The sequence below is a fragment of the Triturus cristatus genome, chromosome 11 (genome assembly GCF_964204655.1).
Source record: "Triturus cristatus chromosome 11, aTriCri1.1, whole genome shotgun sequence".
Lineage (NCBI taxonomy): Eukaryota > Metazoa > Chordata > Amphibia > Caudata > Salamandridae > Triturus > Triturus cristatus.
Window position 1 is genome coordinate 938219266 of NC_140594.1, and position 16596 is coordinate 938235861.

General features: G+C 36.7%; 1 long non-coding RNA gene across 1 annotated transcript in view; it reads left to right on the forward strand.

Moving 5' to 3' along the window:
- LOC146785713 (uncharacterized) overlaps nt 1-16596 on the forward strand; it is a 158585-nt gene that overhangs the window by 98216 nt on the left and 43773 nt on the right. Inside the window, exons 167-199 of the long non-coding RNA XR_014970781.1 lie at nt 62-180; nt 569-689; nt 1078-1198; nt 1587-1709; nt 2098-2221; nt 2610-2733; nt 3122-3245; nt 3634-3752; nt 4141-4261; nt 4650-4772; nt 5161-5284; nt 5673-5796; nt 6185-6303; nt 6692-6815; nt 7204-7327; nt 7716-7839; nt 8228-8346; nt 8735-8855; nt 9244-9364; nt 9753-9875; nt 10264-10387; nt 10776-10899; nt 11288-11411; nt 11800-11918; nt 12307-12427; nt 12816-12938; nt 13327-13450; nt 13839-13962; nt 14351-14469; nt 14858-14981; nt 15370-15493; nt 15882-16006; nt 16395-16518. This is a non-coding gene — a long non-coding RNA (uncharacterized LOC146785713). The remainder of the gene's footprint in view (nt 1-61; nt 181-568; nt 690-1077; nt 1199-1586; nt 1710-2097; nt 2222-2609; nt 2734-3121; nt 3246-3633; nt 3753-4140; nt 4262-4649; nt 4773-5160; nt 5285-5672; nt 5797-6184; nt 6304-6691; nt 6816-7203; nt 7328-7715; nt 7840-8227; nt 8347-8734; nt 8856-9243; nt 9365-9752; nt 9876-10263; nt 10388-10775; nt 10900-11287; nt 11412-11799; nt 11919-12306; nt 12428-12815; nt 12939-13326; nt 13451-13838; nt 13963-14350; nt 14470-14857; nt 14982-15369; nt 15494-15881; nt 16007-16394; nt 16519-16596) is intronic.

Genomic DNA, 16596 nt, shown 5'->3' on the forward strand with positions numbered 1-16596 from the left:
ATCAAGATTTTTTTGTATTGCTTATAGAAAATGTGCTAACAGTGGACTTTTCCATCTACAGATTATACTGAATGACCAGAGGTGGCAGTGTTTCACAACCTAGTTTCTCTGAATTGCCGAGACTGAAGAAAAAAAAAAGGAAGTCTTCCGGCATACGGGATCATTTTACCAATTTATAAGGCAAGTAAAACTCACAATAATTCCTTTATGCATTAAAAAGACGCTCACAGCATCAGCATGTCCTCACTACCTTACAGTGGGAGACTGTGCCTGAACATAATTTCTATCAAGATGAAAGTAATATGGATCACATTGTGTTGGTCATTATAGTTCATAAAAGCCTGGCTGCCTCCAACGCTACTAAAGCCTGCTTTATATCCTGGAGCTAGCAATGTTGCAGAGAAGTATGTGAGGTTTAAAACTAAAATTGACATTTGATTTTCTAATGAGCTGTTGATTTTCACAATAAAAGACTCCATAGTATTGATCTGTTTACCCTTTCTAAAAATCAAGATTTTTTTGTATTGCTTATAGAAAATGTGCTAACAGTGGACTTTTCCATCTGCAGATTATACTGAATGACCAGAGGTGGCAGTGTTTCACAACCGAGTTTCTCTGAATTGCCGAGACTGAAGAAACAAAAAAAAGGAAGTCTTCCGGCATACGGCATCATTTTACCAATATACAAGGCAAGTTTAACTCACAATAATTCCTTTATGCATTAAAAAGACGCTCACAGCATCAGCATGTCCTCACTACCTTACAGTGGGAGACTGTGCCTGAACATAATTTCTATCAAGATGAAAGTAATATGGATCACATTGTGTTGGTCATTATAGTTCATAAAAGCCTGGCTGCCTCCAACGCTACTAAAGCCTGCTTTATATCCTGGAGCTAGCAATGTTGCAGAGAAGTATGTGAGGTTTAAAACTAAAATTGACATTTGATTTTCTAATGAGCTGTTGATTTTCACAATAAAAGACTCCATAGTATTGATCTGTTTACCCTTTCTAAAAATCAAGATTTTTTTGTATTGCTTATAGAAAATGTGCTAACAGTGGACTTTTCCATCTGCAGATTATACTGAATGACCAGAGGTGGCAGTGTTTCACAACCGAGTTTCTCTGAATTGCCGAGACTGAAGAAACAAAAAAAAGGAAGTCTTCCGGCATACGGCATCATTTTACCAATATGCAAGGCAAGTAAAACTCACAATAATTCCTTTATGCATTAAAAAGACGCTCACAGCATCAGCATGTCCTCACTACCTTATAGTGGGAGACTGTGCCTGAACATATTTTCTGTCAAGATGAGAGTAATATGGATCACATTGTGTTGGTCATGATAGTTCATAAAAGCCTGGCTGCCTCCAACGCTACTAAACCCTGCTTTATATCCTGGAACTAGCAATGTTGCAGAGAAGTATGTGAGGTTAAAAACTAAAATTGACATTTGATTTTCTAATGAGCTGTTGATTTTCACAATAAAAGACTCCATAGTATTGATCTGTTTACCCTTTCTAAAAATCAAGATTTTTTTGTATTGCTTATAGAAAATGTGCTAACAGTGGACTTTTCCATCTACAGATTATACTGAATGACCGGAGGTGGCAGTGTTTCACAACCGAGTTTCTCTGAATTGCCGAGACTGAAGACAAAAAAAAAAAAGGAAGTCTTCCGGCATACGGCATCATTTTACCAATTTATAAGGCAAGTAAAACTCACAATAATTCCTTTATGCATTAAAAAGACGCTCACAGCATCAGCATGTCCTCACTACCTTACAGTGGGAGACTGTGCCTGAACATAATTTCTGTCAAGATGAAAGTAATATGGATCACATTGTGTTGGTCATGATAGTTCATAAAAGCCTGGCTGCCTCCAACGCTACTAAAGCCTGCTTTATATCCTGGAGCTAGCAATGTTGCAGAGAAGTATGTGAGGTTAAAAACTAAAATTGAGATTTGATTTTCTAATGAGCTGTTGATTTTCACAATAAAAGACTCCATAGTATTGATCTGTTTACCCTTTCTAAAAATCAAGATTTTTTTGTATTGCTTATAGAAAATGTGCTAACAGTGGACTTTTCCATCTACAGATTATACTGAATGACCAGAGGTGGCAGTGTTTCACAACCGAGTTTCTCTGAATTGCCGAGACTGAAGAACAAAAAAAAAAAAGGAAGTCTTCCGGCATACGGCATCATTTTACCAATATACAAGGCAAGTTTAACTCACAATAATTCCTTTATGCATTAAAAAGACGCTCACAGCATCAGCATGTCCTCACTACCTTATAGTGGGAGACTGTGCCTGAACATAATTTCTGTCAAGATGAGAGTAATATGGATCACATTGTGTTGGTCATGATAGTTCATAAAAGCCTGGCTGCCTCCAACGCTACTAAACCCTGCTTTATATCCTGGAACTAGCAATGTTGCAGAGAAGTATGTGAGGTTAAAAACTAAAATTGAGATTTGATTTTCTAAAGAGCTTTTGATTTTCACAATAAAAGACTCCATAGTATTGATCTGTTTACCCTTTCTAAAAATCAAGATTTTTTTGTATTGCTTATAGAAAATGTGCTAACAGTGGACTTTTCCATCTACAGATTATACTGAATGACCAGAGGTGGCAGTGTTTCACAACCGAGTTTCTCTGAATTGCCGAGACTGAAGAACAAAAAAAAAAAAGGAAGTCTTCCGGCATACGGCATCATTTTACCAATATACAAGGCAAGTTTAACTCACAATAATTCCTTTATGCATTAAAAAGACGCTCACAGCATCAGCATGTCCTCACTACCTTACAGTGGGAGACTGTGCCTGAACATAATTTCTGTCAAGATGAAAGTAATATGGATCACATTGTGTTGGTCATGATAGTTCATAAAAGCCTGGCTGCCTCCAACGCTACTAAAGCCTGCTTTATATCCTGGAGCTAGCAATGTTGCAGAGAAGTATGTGAGGTTAAAAACTAAAATTGAGATTTGATTTTCTAATGAGCTTTTGATTTTCACAATAAAAGACTCCATAGTATTGATCTGTTTACCCTTTCTAAAAATCAAGATTTTTTTGTATTGCTTATAGAAAATGTGCTAACAGTGGACTTTTCCATCTACAGATTATACTGAATGACCAGAGGTGGCAGTGTTTCACAACCGAGTTTCTCTGAATTGCCGAGACTGAAGAACAAAAAAAAAAAAGGAAGTCTTCCGGCATACGGCATCATTTTACCAATATACAAGGCAAGTTTAACTCACAATAATTCCTTTATGCATTAAAAAGACGCTCACAGCATCAGCATGTCCTCACTACCTTATAGTGGGAGACTGTGCCTGAACATAATTTCTGTCAAGATGAAAGTAATATGGATCACATTGTGTTGGTCATGATAGTTCATAAAAGCCTGGCTGCCTCCAACGCTACTAAAGCCTGCTTTATATCCTGGAACTAGCAATGTTCTAGAGAAGTATGTGAGGTTAAAAACTAAAATTGAGATTTGATTTTCTAATGAGCTGTTGATTTTCACAATAAAAGGCTCCATAGTATTGATCTGTTTACGCTTTCTAAAAATCAAGATTTTTTTGTATTGCTTATAGAAAATGTGCTAACAGTGGACTTTTCCATCTGCAGATTATACTGAATGACCAGAGGTGGCAGTGTTTCACAACCTAGTTTCTCTGAATTGCCGAGACTGAAGAAAAAAAAAAGGAAGTCTTCCGGCATACGGGATCATTTTACCAATTTATAAGGCAAGTAAAACTCACAATAATTCCTTTATGCATTAAAAAGACGCTCACAGCATCAGCATGTCCTCACTACCTTACAGTGGGAGACTGTGCCTGAACATAATTTCTATCAAGATGAAAGTAATATGGATCACATTGTGTTGGTCATTATAGTTCATAAAAGCCTGGCTGCCTCCAACGCTACTAAAGCCTGCTTTATATCCTGGAGCTAGCAATGTTGCAGAGAAGTATGTGAGGTTTAAAACTAAAATTGACATTTGATTTTCTAATGAGCTGTTGATTTTCACAATAAAAGACTCCATAGTATTGATCTGTTTACCCTTTCTAAAAATCAAGATTTTTTTGTATTGCTTATAGAAAATGTGCTAACAGTGGACTTTTCCATCTGCAGATTATACTGAATGACCAGAGGTGGCAGTGTTTCACAACCGAGTTTCTCTGAATTGCCGAGACTGAAGAAACAAAAAAAAGGAAGTCTTCCGGCATACGGCATCATTTTACCAATATGCAAGGCAAGTAAAACTCACAATAATTCCTTTATGCATTAAAAAGACGCTCACAGCATCAGCATGTCCTCACTACCTTATAGTGGGAGACTGTGCCTGAACATATTTTCTGTCAAGATGAGAGTAATATGGATCACATTGTGTTGGTCATGATAGTTCATAAAAGCCTGGCTGCCTCCAACGCTACTAAACCCTGCTTTATATCCTGGAACTAGCAATGTTGCAGAGAAGTATGTGAGGTTAAAAACTAAAATTGACATTTGATTTTCTAATGAGCTGTTGATTTTCACAATAAAAGACTCCATAGTATTGATCTGTTTACCCTTTCTAAAAATCAAGATTTTTTTGTATTGCTTATAGAAAATGTGCTAACAGTGGACTTTTCCATCTACAGATTATACTGAATGACCGGAGGTGGCAGTGTTTCACAACCGAGTTTCTCTGAATTGCCGAGACTGAAGACAAAAAAAAAAAAGGAAGTCTTCCGGCATACGGCATCATTTTACCAATTTATAAGGCAAGTAAAACTCACAATAATTCCTTTATGCATTAAAAAGACGCTCACAGCATCAGCATGTCCTCACTACCTTACAGTGGGAGACTGTGCCTGAACATAATTTCTGTCAAGATGAAAGTAATATGGATCACATTGTGTTGGTCATGATAGTTCATAAAAGCCTGGCTGCCTCCAACGCTACTAAAGCCTGCTTTATATCCTGGAGCTAGCAATGTTGCAGAGAAGTATGTGAGGTTAAAAACTAAAATTGAGATTTGATTTTCTAATGAGCTGTTGATTTTCACAATAAAAGACTCCATAGTATTGATCTGTTTACCCTTTCTAAAAATCAAGATTTTTTTGTATTGCTTATAGAAAATGTGCTAACAGTGGACTTTTCCATCTACAGATTATACTGAATGACCAGAGGTGGCAGTGTTTCACAACCGAGTTTCTCTGAATTGCCGAGACTGAAGAACAAAAAAAAAAAAGGAAGTCTTCCGGCATACGGCATCATTTTACCAATATACAAGGCAAGTTTAACTCACAATAATTCCTTTATGCATTAAAAAGACGCTCACAGCATCAGCATGTCCTCACTACCTTATAGTGGGAGACTGTGCCTGAACATAATTTCTGTCAAGATGAGAGTAATATGGATCACATTGTGTTGGTCATGATAGTTCATAAAAGCCTGGCTGCCTCCAACGCTACTAAACCCTGCTTTATATCCTGGAACTAGCAATGTTGCAGAGAAGTATGTGAGGTTAAAAACTAAAATTGAGATTTGATTTTCTAAAGAGCTTTTGATTTTCACAATAAAAGACTCCATAGTATTGATCTGTTTACCCTTTCTAAAAATCAAGATTTTTTTGTATTGCTTATAGAAAATGTGCTAACAGTGGACTTTTCCATCTACAGATTATACTGAATGACCAGAGGTGGCAGTGTTTCACAACCGAGTTTCTCTGAATTGCCGAGACTGAAGAACAAAAAAAAAAAAGGAAGTCTTCCGGCATACGGCATCATTTTACCAATATACAAGGCAAGTTTAACTCACAATAATTCCTTTATGCATTAAAAAGACGCTCACAGCATCAGCATGTCCTCACTACCTTACAGTGGGAGACTGTGCCTGAACATAATTTCTGTCAAGATGAAAGTAATATGGATCACATTGTGTTGGTCATGATAGTTCATAAAAGCCTGGCTGCCTCCAACGCTACTAAAGCCTGCTTTATATCCTGGAGCTAGCAATGTTGCAGAGAAGTATGTGAGGTTAAAAACTAAAATTGAGATTTGATTTTCTAATGAGCTTTTGATTTTCACAATAAAAGACTCCATAGTATTGATCTGTTTACCCTTTCTAAAAATCAAGATTTTTTTGTATTGCTTATAGAAAATGTGCTAACAGTGGACTTTTCCATCTACAGATTATACTGAATGACCAGAGGTGGCAGTGTTTCACAACCTAGTTTCTCTGAATTGCCGAGACTGAAGAAAAAAAAAAGGAAGTCTTCCGGCATACGGGATCATTTTACCAATTTATAAGGCAAGTAAAACTCACAATAATTCCTTTATGCATTAAAAAGACGCTCACAGCATCAGCATGTCCTCACTACCTTACAGTGGGAGACTGTGCCTGAACATAATTTCTATCAAGATGAAAGTAATATGGATCACATTGTGTTGGTCATTATAGTTCATAAAAGCCTGGCTGCCTCCAACGCTACTAAAGCCTGCTTTATATCCTGGAGCTAGCAATGTTGCAGAGAAGTATGTGAGGTTTAAAACTAAAATTGACATTTGATTTTCTAATGAGCTGTTGATTTTCACAATAAAAGACTCCATAGTATTGATCTGTTTACCCTTTCTAAAAATCAAGATTTTTTTGTATTGCTTATAGAAAATGTGCTAACAGTGGACTTTTCCATCTACAGATTATACTGAATGACCAGAGGTGGCAGTGTTTCACAACCGAGTTTCTCTGAATTGCCGAGACTGAAGAACAAAAAAAAAAAAGGAAGTCTTCCGGCATACGGCATCATTTTACCAATTTATAAGGCAAGTAAAACTCACAATAATTCCTTTATGCATTAAAAAGACGCTCACAGCATCAGCATGTCCTCACTACCTTACAGTGGGAGACTGTGCCTGAACATAATTTCTGTCAAGATGAAAGTAATATGGATCACATTGTGTTGGTCATGATAGTTCATAAAAGCCTGGCTGCCTCCAACGCTACTAAAGCCTGCTTTATATCCTGGAGCTAGCAATGTTGCAGAGAAGTATGTGAGGTTAAAAACTAAAATTGAGATTTGATTTTCTAATGAGCTGTTGATTTTCACAATAAAAGACTCCATAGTATTGATCTGTTTACCCTTTCTAAAAATCAAGATTTTTTTGTATTGCTTATAGAAAATGTGCTAACAGTGGACTTTTCCATCTACAGATTATACTGAATGACCAGAGGTGGCAGTGTTTCACAACCGAGTTTCTCTGAATTGCCGAGACTGAAGAACAAAAAAAAAAAAGGAAGTCTTCCGGCATACGGCATCATTTTACCAATATACAAGGCAAGTTTAACTCACAATAATTCCTTTATGCATTAAAAAGACGCTCACAGCATCAGCATGTCCTCACTACCTTATAGTGGGAGACTGTGCCTGAACATAATTTCTGTCAAGATGAGAGTAATATGGATCACATTGTGTTGGTCATGATAGTTCATAAAAGCCTGGCTGCCTCCAACGCTACTAAACCCTGCTTTATATCCTGGAACTAGCAATGTTGCAGAGAAGTATGTGAGGTTAAAAACTAAAATTGAGATTTGATTTTCTAAAGAGCTTTTGATTTTCACAATAAAAGACTCCATAGTATTGATCTGTTTACCCTTTCTAAAAATCAAGATTTTTTTGTATTGCTTATAGAAAATGTGCTAACAGTGGACTTTTCCATCTACAGATTATACTGAATGACCAGAGGTGGCAGTGTTTCACAACCGAGTTTCTCTGAATTGCCGAGACTGAAGAACAAAAAAAAAAAAGGAAGTCTTCCGGCATACGGCATCATTTTACCAATATACAAGGCAAGTTTAACTCACAATAATTCCTTTATGCATTAAAAAGACGCTCACAGCATCAGCATGTCCTCACTACCTTACAGTGGGAGACTGTGCCTGAACATAATTTCTGTCAAGATGAAAGTAATATGGATCACATTGTGTTGGTCATGATAGTTCATAAAAGCCTGGCTGCCTCCAACGCTACTAAAGCCTGCTTTATATCCTGGAGCTAGCAATGTTGCAGAGAAGTATGTGAGGTTAAAAACTAAAATTGAGATTTGATTTTCTAATGAGCTTTTGATTTTCACAATAAAAGACTCCATAGTATTGATCTGTTTACCCTTTCTAAAAATCAAGATTTTTTTGTATTGCTTATAGAAAATGTGCTAACAGTGGACTTTTCCATCTACAGATTATACTGAATGACCAGAGGTGGCAGTGTTTCACAACCTAGTTTCTCTGAATTGCCGAGACTGAAGAAAAAAAAAAGGAAGTCTTCCGGCATACGGGATCATTTTACCAATTTATAAGGCAAGTAAAACTCACAATAATTCCTTTATGCATTAAAAAGACGCTCACAGCATCAGCATGTCCTCACTACCTTACAGTGGGAGACTGTGCCTGAACATAATTTCTATCAAGATGAAAGTAATATGGATCACATTGTGTTGGTCATTATAGTTCATAAAAGCCTGGCTGCCTCCAACGCTACTAAAGCCTGCTTTATATCCTGGAGCTAGCAATGTTGCAGAGAAGTATGTGAGGTTTAAAACTAAAATTGACATTTGATTTTCTAATGAGCTGTTGATTTTCACAATAAAAGACTCCATAGTATTGATCTGTTTACCCTTTCTAAAAATCAAGATTTTTTTGTATTGCTTATAGAAAATGTGCTAACAGTGGACTTTTCCATCTGCAGATTATACTGAATGACCAGAGGTGGCAGTGTTTCACAACCGAGTTTCTCTGAATTGCCGAGACTGAAGAAACAAAAAAAAGGAAGTCTTCCGGCATACGGCATCATTTTACCAATATACAAGGCAAGTTTAACTCACAATAATTCCTTTATGCATTAAAAAGACGCTCACAGCATCAGCATGTCCTCACTACCTTACAGTGGGAGACTGTGCCTGAACATAATTTCTATCAAGATGAAAGTAATATGGATCACATTGTGTTGGTCATTATAGTTCATAAAAGCCTGGCTGCCTCCAACGCTACTAAAGCCTGCTTTATATCCTGGAGCTAGCAATGTTGCAGAGAAGTATGTGAGGTTTAAAACTAAAATTGACATTTGATTTTCTAATGAGCTGTTGATTTTCACAATAAAAGACTCCATAGTATTGATCTGTTTACCCTTTCTAAAAATCAAGATTTTTTTGTATTGCTTATAGAAAATGTGCTAACAGTGGACTTTTCCATCTGCAGATTATACTGAATGACCAGAGGTGGCAGTGTTTCACAACCGAGTTTCTCTGAATTGCCGAGACTGAAGAAACAAAAAAAAGGAAGTCTTCCGGCATACGGCATCATTTTACCAATATGCAAGGCAAGTAAAACTCACAATAATTCCTTTATGCATTAAAAAGACGCTCACAGCATCAGCATGTCCTCACTACCTTATAGTGGGAGACTGTGCCTGAACATATTTTCTGTCAAGATGAGAGTAATATGGATCACATTGTGTTGGTCATGATAGTTCATAAAAGCCTGGCTGCCTCCAACGCTACTAAACCCTGCTTTATATCCTGGAACTAGCAATGTTGCAGAGAAGTATGTGAGGTTAAAAACTAAAATTGACATTTGATTTTCTAATGAGCTGTTGATTTTCACAATAAAAGACTCCATAGTATTGATCTGTTTACCCTTTCTAAAAATCAAGATTTTTTTGTATTGCTTATAGAAAATGTGCTAACAGTGGACTTTTCCATCTACAGATTATACTGAATGACCGGAGGTGGCAGTGTTTCACAACCGAGTTTCTCTGAATTGCCGAGACTGAAGACAAAAAAAAAAAAGGAAGTCTTCCGGCATACGGCATCATTTTACCAATTTATAAGGCAAGTAAAACTCACAATAATTCCTTTATGCATTAAAAAGACGCTCACAGCATCAGCATGTCCTCACTACCTTACAGTGGGAGACTGTGCCTGAACATAATTTCTGTCAAGATGAAAGTAATATGGATCACATTGTGTTGGTCATGATAGTTCATAAAAGCCTGGCTGCCTCCAACGCTACTAAAGCCTGCTTTATATCCTGGAGCTAGCAATGTTGCAGAGAAGTATGTGAGGTTAAAAACTAAAATTGAGATTTGATTTTCTAATGAGCTGTTGATTTTCACAATAAAAGACTCCATAGTATTGATCTGTTTACCCTTTCTAAAAATCAAGATTTTTTTGTATTGCTTATAGAAAATGTGCTAACAGTGGACTTTTCCATCTACAGATTATACTGAATGACCAGAGGTGGCAGTGTTTCACAACCGAGTTTCTCTGAATTGCCGAGACTGAAGAACAAAAAAAAAAAAGGAAGTCTTCCGGCATACGGCATCATTTTACCAATATACAAGGCAAGTTTAACTCACAATAATTCCTTTATGCATTAAAAAGACGCTCACAGCATCAGCATGTCCTCACTACCTTATAGTGGGAGACTGTGCCTGAACATAATTTCTGTCAAGATGAGAGTAATATGGATCACATTGTGTTGGTCATGATAGTTCATAAAAGCCTGGCTGCCTCCAACGCTACTAAACCCTGCTTTATATCCTGGAACTAGCAATGTTGCAGAGAAGTATGTGAGGTTAAAAACTAAAATTGAGATTTGATTTTCTAAAGAGCTTTTGATTTTCACAATAAAAGACTCCATAGTATTGATCTGTTTACCCTTTCTAAAAATCAAGATTTTTTTGTATTGCTTATAGAAAATGTGCTAACAGTGGACTTTTCCATCTACAGATTATACTGAATGACCAGAGGTGGCAGTGTTTCACAACCGAGTTTCTCTGAATTGCCGAGACTGAAGAACAAAAAAAAAAAAGGAAGTCTTCCGGCATACGGCATCATTTTACCAATATACAAGGCAAGTTTAACTCACAATAATTCCTTTATGCATTAAAAAGACGCTCACAGCATCAGCATGTCCTCACTACCTTACAGTGGGAGACTGTGCCTGAACATAATTTCTGTCAAGATGAAAGTAATATGGATCACATTGTGTTGGTCATGATAGTTCATAAAAGCCTGGCTGCCTCCAACGCTACTAAAGCCTGCTTTATATCCTGGAGCTAGCAATGTTGCAGAGAAGTATGTGAGGTTAAAAACTAAAATTGAGATTTGATTTTCTAATGAGCTTTTGATTTTCACAATAAAAGACTCCATAGTATTGATCTGTTTACCCTTTCTAAAAATCAAGATTTTTTTGTATTGCTTATAGAAAATGTGCTAACAGTGGACTTTTCCATCTACAGATTATACTGAATGACCAGAGGTGGCAGTGTTTCACAACCGAGTTTCTCTGAATTGCCGAGACTGAAGAACAAAAAAAAAAAAGGAAGTCTTCCGGCATACGGCATCATTTTACCAATATACAAGGCAAGTTTAACTCACAATAATTCCTTTATGCATTAAAAAGACGCTCACAGCATCAGCATGTCCTCACTACCTTATAGTGGGAGACTGTGCCTGAACATAATTTCTGTCAAGATGAAAGTAATATGGATCACATTGTGTTGGTCATGATAGTTCATAAAAGCCTGGCTGCCTCCAACGCTACTAAAGCCTGCTTTATATCCTGGAACTAGCAATGTTCTAGAGAAGTATGTGAGGTTAAAAACTAAAATTGAGATTTGATTTTCTAATGAGCTGTTGATTTTCACAATAAAAGGCTCCATAGTATTGATCTGTTTACGCTTTCTAAAAATCAAGATTTTTTTGTATTGCTTATAGAAAATGTGCTAACAGTGGACTTTTCCATCTGCAGATTATACTGAATGACCAGAGGTGGCAGTGTTTCACAACCTAGTTTCTCTGAATTGCCGAGACTGAAGAAAAAAAAAAGGAAGTCTTCCGGCATACGGGATCATTTTACCAATTTATAAGGCAAGTAAAACTCACAATAATTCCTTTATGCATTAAAAAGACGCTCACAGCATCAGCATGTCCTCACTACCTTACAGTGGGAGACTGTGCCTGAACATAATTTCTATCAAGATGAAAGTAATATGGATCACATTGTGTTGGTCATTATAGTTCATAAAAGCCTGGCTGCCTCCAACGCTACTAAAGCCTGCTTTATATCCTGGAGCTAGCAATGTTGCAGAGAAGTATGTGAGGTTTAAAACTAAAATTGACATTTGATTTTCTAATGAGCTGTTGATTTTCACAATAAAAGACTCCATAGTATTGATCTGTTTACCCTTTCTAAAAATCAAGATTTTTTTGTATTGCTTATAGAAAATGTGCTAACAGTGGACTTTTCCATCTGCAGATTATACTGAATGACCAGAGGTGGCAGTGTTTCACAACCGAGTTTCTCTGAATTGCCGAGACTGAAGAAACAAAAAAAAGGAAGTCTTCCGGCATACGGCATCATTTTACCAATATGCAAGGCAAGTAAAACTCACAATAATTCCTTTATGCATTAAAAAGACGCTCACAGCATCAGCATGTCCTCACTACCTTATAGTGGGAGACTGTGCCTGAACATATTTTCTGTCAAGATGAGAGTAATATGGATCACATTGTGTTGGTCATGATAGTTCATAAAAGCCTGGCTGCCTCCAACGCTACTAAACCCTGCTTTATATCCTGGAACTAGCAATGTTGCAGAGAAGTATGTGAGGTTAAAAACTAAAATTGACATTTGATTTTCTAATGAGCTGTTGATTTTCACAATAAAAGACTCCATAGTATTGATCTGTTTACCCTTTCTAAAAATCAAGATTTTTTTGTATTGCTTATAGAAAATGTGCTAACAGTGGACTTTTCCATCTACAGATTATACTGAATGACCGGAGGTGGCAGTGTTTCACAACCGAGTTTCTCTGAATTGCCGAGACTGAAGACAAAAAAAAAAAAGGAAGTCTTCCGGCATACGGCATCATTTTACCAATTTATAAGGCAAGTAAAACTCACAATAATTCCTTTATGCATTAAAAAGACGCTCACAGCATCAGCATGTCCTCACTACCTTACAGTGGGAGACTGTGCCTGAACATAATTTCTGTCAAGATGAAAGTAATATGGATCACATTGTGTTGGTCATGATAGTTCATAAAAGCCTGGCTGCCTCCAACGCTACTAAAGCCTGCTTTATATCCTGGAGCTAGCAATGTTGCAGAGAAGTATGTGAGGTTAAAAACTAAAATTGAGATTTGATTTTCTAATGAGCTGTTGATTTTCACAATAAAAGACTCCATAGTATTGATCTGTTTACCCTTTCTAAAAATCAAGATTTTTTTGTATTGCTTATAGAAAATGTGCTAACAGTGGACTTTTCCATCTACAGATTATACTGAATGACCAGAGGTGGCAGTGTTTCACAACCGAGTTTCTCTGAATTGCCGAGACTGAAGAACAAAAAAAAAAAAGGAAGTCTTCCGGCATACGGCATCATTTTACCAATATACAAGGCAAGTTTAACTCACAATAATTCCTTTATGCATTAAAAAGACGCTCACAGCATCAGCATGTCCTCACTACCTTATAGTGGGAGACTGTGCCTGAACATAATTTCTGTCAAGATGAGAGTAATATGGATCACATTGTGTTGGTCATGATAGTTCATAAAAGCCTGGCTGCCTCCAACGCTACTAAACCCTGCTTTATATCCTGGAACTAGCAATGTTGCAGAGAAGTATGTGAGGTTAAAAACTAAAATTGAGATTTGATTTTCTAAAGAGCTTTTGATTTTCACAATAAAAGACTCCATAGTATTGATCTGTTTACCCTTTCTAAAAATCAAGATTTTTTTGTATTGCTTATAGAAAATGTGCTAACAGTGGACTTTTCCATCTACAGATTATACTGAATGACCAGAGGTGGCAGTGTTTCACAACCGAGTTTCTCTGAATTGCCGAGACTGAAGAACAAAAAAAAAAAAGGAAGTCTTCCGGCATACGGCATCATTTTACCAATATACAAGGCAAGTTTAACTCACAATAATTCCTTTATGCATTAAAAAGACGCTCACAGCATCAGCATGTCCTCACTACCTTACAGTGGGAGACTGTGCCTGAACATAATTTCTGTCAAGATGAAAGTAATATGGATCACATTGTGTTGGTCATGATAGTTCATAAAAGCCTGGCTGCCTCCAACGCTACTAAAGCCTGCTTTATATCCTGGAGCTAGCAATGTTGCAGAGAAGTATGTGAGGTTAAAAACTAAAATTGAGATTTGATTTTCTAATGAGCTTTTGATTTTCACAATAAAAGACTCCATAGTATTGATCTGTTTACCCTTTCTAAAAATCAAGATTTTTTTGTATTGCTTATAGAAAATGTGCTAACAGTGGACTTTTCCATCTACAGATTATACTGAATGACCAGAGGTGGCAGTGTTTCACAACCTAGTTTCTCTGAATTGCCGAGACTGAAGAAAAAAAAAAGGAAGTCTTCCGGCATACGGCATCATTTTACCAATATGCAAGGCAAGTTTAACTCACAATAATTCCTTTATGCATTAAAAAGACGCTCACAGCATCAGCATGTCCTCACTACCTTATAGTGGGAGACTGTGCCTGAACATAATTTCTGTCAAGATGAAAGTAATATGGATCACATTGTGTTGGTCATGATAGTTCATAAAAGCCTGGCTGCCTCCAACGCTACTAAAGCCTGCTTTATATCCTGGAACTAGCAATGTTCTAGAGAAGTATGTGAGGTTAAAAACTAAAATTGAGATTTGATTTTCTAATGAGCTGTTGATTTTCACAATAAAAGGCTCCATAGTATTGATCTGTTTACGCTTTCTAAAAATCAAGATTTTTTTGTATTGCTTATAGAAAATGTGCTAACAGTGGACTTTTCCATCTACAGATTATACTGAATGACCAGAGGTGGCAGTGTTTCACAACCGAGTTTCTCTGAATTGCCGAGACTGAAGAACAAAAAAAAAAAAGGAAGTCTTCCGGCATACGGCATCATTTTACCAATATACAAGGCAAGTTTAACTCACAATAATTCCTTTATGCATTAAAAAGACGCTCACAGCATCAGCATGTCCTCACTACCTTACAGTGGGAGACTGTGCCTGAACATAATTTCTGTCAAGATGAAAGTAATATGGATCACATTGTGTTGGTCATGATAGTTCATAAAAGCCTGGCTGCCTCCAACGCTACTAAAGCCTGCTTTATATCCTGGAGCTAGCAATGTTGCAGAGAAGTATGTGAGGTTAAAAACTAAAATTGAGATTTGATTTTCTAATGAGCTTTTGATTTTCACAATAAAAGACTCCATAGTATTGATCTGTTTACCCTTTCTAAAAATCAAGATTTTTTTGTATTGCTTATAGAAAATGTGCTAACAGTGGACTTTTCCATCTACAGATTATACTGAATGACCAGAGGTGGCAGTGTTTCACAACCGAGTTTCTCTGAATTGCCGAGACTGAAGAACAAAAAAAAAAAAGGAAGTCTTCCGGCATACGGCATCATTTTACCAATATACAAGGCAAGTTTAACTCACAATAATTCCTTTATGCATTAAAAAGACGCTCACAGCATCAGCATGTCCTCACTACCTTATAGTGGGAGACTGTGCCTGAACATAATTTCTGTCAAGATGAAAGTAATATGGATCACATTGTGTTGGTCATGATAGTTCATAAAAGCCTGGCTGCCTCCAACGCTACTAAAGCCTGCTTTATATCCTGGAACTAGCAATGTTCTAGAGAAGTATGTGAGGTTAAAAACTAAAATTGAGATTTGATTTTCTAATGAGCTGTTGATTTTCACAATAAAAGGCTCCATAGTATTGATCTGTTTACGCTTTCTAAAAATCAAGATTTTTTTGTATTGCTTATAGAAAATGTGCTAACAGTGGACTTTTCCATCTGCAGATTATACTGAATGACCAGAGGTGGCAGTGTTTCACAACCGAGTTTCTCTGAATTGCCGAGATTGAAGAACAAAAAAACAAAAAGGAAGTCTTCCGGCATACGGCATCATTTTACCAATATACAAGGCAAGTTTAACTCACAATAATTCCTTTATGCATTAAAAAGACGCTCACAGCATCAGCATGTCCTCACTACCTTATAGTGAGAGACTGTGCCTGAACATAATTTCTGTCAAGATGAGAGTAATATGGATCACATTGTGTTGGTCATGATAGTTCATAAAAGCCTGGCTGCCTCCAACGCTACTAAACCCTGCTTTATATCCTGGAACTAGCAATGTTGCAGAGAAGTATGTGAGGTTAAAAACTAAAATTGAGATTTGATTTTCTAAAGAGCTTTTGATTTTCACAATAAAAGACTCCATAGTATTGATCTGTTTACCCTTTCTAAAAATCAAGATTTTTTTGTATTGCTTATAGAAAATGTGCTAACAGTGGACTTTTCCATCTACAGATTATACTGAATGACCAGAGGTGGCAGTGTTTCACAACCGAGTTTCTCTGAATTGCCGAGACTGAAGAACAAAAAAAAAAAAGGAAGTCTTCCGGCATACGGCATCATTTTACCAATATACAAGGCAAGTTTAACTCACAATAATTCCTTTATGCATTAAAAAGACGCTCACAGCATCAGCATGTCCTCACTACCTTATAGT